The 4,883-nt window shown below is 33.6% G+C and overlaps 1 long non-coding RNA gene across 1 annotated transcript; it reads right to left on the reverse strand.

Annotated features, from left to right (window-relative positions):
• Positions 1–2,779: 2,779 nt before the first annotated feature.
• Positions 2,780–4,667, reverse strand: LOC127833635 (uncharacterized). The gene is made up of 4 exons (XR_008027513.1): positions 4,571–4,667; positions 3,971–4,074; positions 3,523–3,591; positions 2,780–3,105 (listed from the first exon to the last, which is right to left on the reverse strand). It is a non-coding gene; the product is annotated as an uncharacterized LOC127833635 (long non-coding RNA).
• Between the last annotated feature and the right edge of the window lie 216 nt (positions 4,668–4,883).

Here is a 4,883-nt window from a genome sequence, read left to right on the forward strand (position 1 = left end):
CTGTTTTTTATGAAAGGTCTTTTCAAGCAAACGTTACCATTTTCAAACTCATCCAAATTATCATTGAGACTAATCTTTTGACCAAATTTCATGAAGATTGGACAATAAATGTGGCCTGTAGAGTTTTAACAAGGCAAATGTAGAGGCTGCACGACGGACAAAAGGCGATCACAAAAGCTCACCATGAGCACATTGTGTTCAGGTGAGCTAAAAAGTGTAAAATCAAACTATTAAGTTCAAACAAGAAAATAAAATAAGTATACAAGAAATGAATTTTGATATTCAATTAGTTTATTTACATAGTATTTTTAAGAAATATGTCATTGCGTCTTTTATTTCTTACAATCCAGAGTACTCGTGGCATTTCATTCAAATGACACCAAAGTAAGCATACAAATGTAAAAACTGCTGTTCAAGTTTTAATAATAAACTAGCACATTTCACACAAATTGGTATTTCAAAACAATATGCATAGAACTGAAAAATTAAAATGATTAAGCATAATTCTTATGATTTGCATAAATATAAATGTTTCAAAAAAGGAGCCAGAACAAAAAATAATCAAAACTAAGAAAGTTCTATGTCTGATAAATGAAAAAGAATAGCAACTAGGCTGTTTGTAAAACATGCATGCCCCCCATATGGGCTGTCAGTTGTAGTTGCAGCCATTGTGTGAATACGTTTTTTGTCACTGTGACCTTGACCTTTGACATAGTGACCTGAAAATTAATAGGGGTCATCTGTCAGTCATGATCAATGTACCCATTAAGTTTCATGATCCTAGGCCTAATTATTCTTGAGTTATCATCAGGAAACCATTTTACTATTTCGAGTCACTGTGAGCTTGACCTAGTGACCTGAAAATCAATAGGGGTCATCTGCCAGTCATTATAAATGTACCTATGAAGTTGCATGATCCTAGGCGTTAGCATTCTAGAGATATCATCCGGAAACCATTTTATTGTTTCGAGTCACTGTGACCTTGACCTAGTGACCTGAAAATCTAAAGAGGTCATCTGCCAGTTATGATCAGTTTACCTATGAAGTTTCAAGATCCTAGGCGTAAGCATTCTTGAGTTATCATCCGGAAACCGTTTTACTGTTTCTAGTCTCTGATCATTGACCTAGTGACCTGAAAATCAATAGGGGTCATTTGCCTGTCATGATCACCAGTCATGATCAATGTATCTATGAAGTTTCATGATCCTAGGCCTTAACGTTCCTAAGTTATCATCTGGAAACCATCTGGTGGACGGACCGACGTGCAAAACAATAATACCCCTCTTCTTTGAAGGGTGGCATAAATATGCAAAATTGTTAGAACACTGGGCCTCCACCTGGTATGAAGCCTGTATACTGGCCTGAAAGACTAAGAAACTTCTCACTTATTAATTTAACACAACATGCTGGGACAGTTCTTCTGTCTCTAGCAGTCAGTTTCCCATGCATTAAGATGGTAAATTGTCTGTATGCAGCATGTCTGAACAATTTATTGACATCTTCTAGTGTCTCTGCATAAAAGGAAAACACATCTATCCAGCACCAATAGAGTCAGCTCCTACAAAGAAATTATTGCAGATTTTACTATAAAATTCTTGCAAATGTAACTCCAATCAGCAGTCAGTGAGACAGCACACTAGACTATATGAGCCTTGTTCTGAGAAAACTGGACATAATGCATGTGCGTAGTGTCATCCCAGAGTAGCCTGTGCAGTCGACACAGGCTCATCAGGGGCAACACCTTCCGCTTTTATGACATTTTTCATTAAAATGTCTCTTCTTAGCAAAGATCCAATTTAGGCGGAAAGTGTCGTCCCTGATTAGCCTGTACAGACTGCACAGGCTATTAGCTTAGCCGCTAAGCTTGGACGACAATTTACGCACATGCATTATGCCCAGTTTTCTCAGAACGTGACTCATATAAAGGGGTGGAAAGGTGTTGATGGTATCAATGCAATGGATCAATGGAGTACAAAAATTGAAATGGTATGCAAACTTAACAATTTTTAAGCAAAAAAAAGAATTCCTTTATTTACTCATGTAAAAACATAAATTGTATTGAATAAAATAGCAAGATGAGAAACAACAACACAATGTCTTAGAACTAAGCATCTTTGTTGGCATTAGCTGAAATTCATTTTAATAAGCCAATAATGATTCAGTAAATGATTTTACCACATGACAAAATAGCCTTTATAGCAGGATTAATTTTTAAGATGGGATATTTAATAGGTTTGCATGGTGGAACATTATTGACCCATTACTTAGTCCTTGTTATAAACCAATATGACGCTGCAAAACTTCAGATATTCAGTTACAGAAACTAATAGGTAATCAATTAACCCTAAACATAAACTGATCTTGAGGGATTGGATATTAATAACTAGTGCATAACTGTCACTGAAATTCAATTATAAAATCCTCAGGGTAAAAATATGACCACATGAAATAAACTTATGATTATTTCAATATTTACCCTCAATTAAGTATTGACTTGATATCAAAATTTAAAAAACAGCACTAAATGATATTAAAGCAAATTCTAGTGAGTCTGTGCAAAAAAGCTTTATTTTTGACAATGTTTAAATAAAAATCTACATTGCCACAGAAAATTTTAGGGAAGTGAACACAACAATAACTTGCAGTGTTTTTTTTTTGAAAAAATAAGTCTCCCTCACAAAGTTCTTCATGAGCAAAATGGCCAGTTTTCTATTAGAGTCTCAAACAAACTAGGTGTAAGGAGCAGAATTTATGGTGAACAAATAACTAGGTATTTGGCATAGAACATTATTGGAAATGACTTCAGTGATACTGAAATTATACTTAATACAGTGCTACCTTTCCAAAGTAGCCCTTACTTGAGGGCAAGAATGGGGGAGACATAATGATCAAATGATTGTTTAATTATGTATTGTTATTATTCCCATCTACATGCATGCTTATTAATCTGTTATGAGCTTTAAACTAGAATTCTTCTGTCTATATTTTCAACAAACACGAAAAACAAACCTTAGATTTTTGTTCTTGTTCTTCATGGACATAACAGCGCCCTTTCACTTTCTTACTTCCTCTTTTCCTTCCCTTTCATTTGGTTCTTAAATCATCCTAAAAAAGATTTTACGTGACATGTTTGAAAAAAATACATGATTAAATTTCAATTAGCATGTCCAAACATATACAAAGTTGTAAGGTATGCATTTCAGGTATGTTGTTGTTTCAAGTTTATCTTACGAGTAACTTCATATCATATGGACTGCATAGAATGTGTTTTCATATAATACTGTAAATGAATAAACGGACAAACGAAGGAGCGAAAAAAATGAAAGATGCATTTTAAACAGCACTGACACTTATTATTATGCATGAACTGACTTTTTAGGATTTAAAACAGCCATACCACTCTATTGATTATTCGACAAGAAACATTTTCAGTACTATGTATATATGTTTCTCTAAAACACAGAGAGGAAACATTAAAATTATGATTTTATAAATAATGTTAATTAAAATGATTTAAGTTACCTCTCTCTCACTGAGTGTTTCTCCTTCAGACTCATCAGAACTTGAAGGAACAAAAGCCAGTACAGGTTCCTAAATATAAATAAACATCCAGGAGACGAGTTACATATTGCAATGCAACAAATATAAATAGCCAAGTAATAAGATATAAATAAAAAACACCTCATCAGAAAAAGATGTAGAAGTTTGGACTTCCAACTTTATCAGGTAGTGAAAGTTTGTTACAAGTTTGTATTTCCAAGAAAACCTTATAAAGATATGAAGTATAATTAGTGCAAATATTCTGCTGTGATCATTTATAAAAGTGTTATGTTGAAATAAACAAAAATTTTATCTAAGCACCCACTTAGTTCCAGGTGAATCACTTAAAAGATGAGGTTAAATGTTAGAATGAGAAGTATAAAATATAACTCACTAACTGCACTTAATCACCAAATAAAAGCAATCTTACATTGTCAGACGTGCTATGGTGTTCCAGTGTCCCCTTAGTTGTTGTTGCTAATGTATCAACTTTCTTGCAGGACGTTTTCCTTTACCCTTCTGTAGACTTGAATCCTGAGTGTAACAAATAAAACATCATGCATTTGATAAAAACCAAGTAATGCAGAAAATCTAATAAATAAGAGCAAAAAGAGTAACCCTAAAATGACAAAAACATGATGTCAATGTCATGACCTAATCACATGAGTTGTAGTGCATTTCTTGATTTACTACATGTTATTTGCAACCACAGCCTACATCCACAGATTTCAGACCTAAATATTGTGAAGAAAAGCAAAAAGTCCTACAATACTAAGCCAAGGTTGCTGTTCAACTCTCAGGCCTTTACAATAATAGTTCTAACTTGTAAATCATAATGAGTTAAAGTCAAACCTGCATTTATCAACACAGAGCGGACAAGGGTGATATTATTTTTTCTTCTTAGTTCGGCTTGTCACAAATAGATATACATAATTCACTATACCCCTCCGGTTGACCAGGTGGGAGAATTTATCAAATAACTGGCATATAATTAAAATGTGTACACACAACAGCATTAAAATTAACTTACTGAATCTGTGTCCTGAAAATACAACAACATTCTCTTAGATGGCTGTCTCACACGTTTACTTCTTCTCATCTCTCCCTCTGTGTTGGCCTTAATAAAAAAACAAAAACACAAATACACTGACTTATTTGTGCTTTAGGATCTGGGTACACATACTGTGGAAGAATCCACTGGCTTCTATTAGCAAAATTTAAAAGTTAATGAAAAACGTACATTGCAAAATAAACTACACACAATTCAAAAGTCAAAACGAGAAAATCATAAAATCAAAATACGTAAAATTGATTCTCATGTTCATGCATTCCAGTCGTTTACA

The sequence above is a fragment of the Dreissena polymorpha genome, chromosome 6, assembly GCF_020536995.1.
Source record: "Dreissena polymorpha isolate Duluth1 chromosome 6, UMN_Dpol_1.0, whole genome shotgun sequence".
Lineage (NCBI taxonomy): Eukaryota > Metazoa > Mollusca > Bivalvia > Myida > Dreissenidae > Dreissena > Dreissena polymorpha.